The following is a 467-nucleotide window of genomic DNA, read 5'->3' on the forward strand; positions in this document are numbered from 1 at the left end:
ATGCCCTTGTATGTTCTGTAACAACATCTAGGTATATAATAGAGCTGACAAGGGACAAGCCTGTAGTCACTTCTTGGCCACAGTCAGCTACCTAGAGGGAACAAGTAGTTGAACCTGTGGGCTCTGGACCATAGTCGCAGGAGACATCAAGCTCAATTGGCATAGCATACTACACAAAACATTGTTCCATATTCTATTTGGCAAGTAGTGACTGGGATCTTAAAAGCTTGCAAGTGGCCATCTATATGCAACGATGGGTCTCTCCTCGTCCAGAACAAAAAAGAATGAAGAAAACCAAAGATGCATGGAAACAATTAGTCCAAGTGACTGGTACATCATGCAATTCTCAGCCTATACGACTATGAAACCAGAAGAACTAGATGGTGCCCGGCTACCATTGTCAACCACTCTGAGGGGGATCTATGTAGGAGATCCTGGATAGAATAGGAGAACAATGTGGAATAAAA

Source organism: Orycteropus afer, unplaced genomic scaffold (genome assembly GCF_000298275.1).
Source record: "Orycteropus afer afer isolate SDZICR_OR568_19922 unplaced genomic scaffold, OryAfe1.0 scaffold00217, whole genome shotgun sequence".
Lineage (NCBI taxonomy): Eukaryota > Metazoa > Chordata > Mammalia > Tubulidentata > Orycteropodidae > Orycteropus > Orycteropus afer.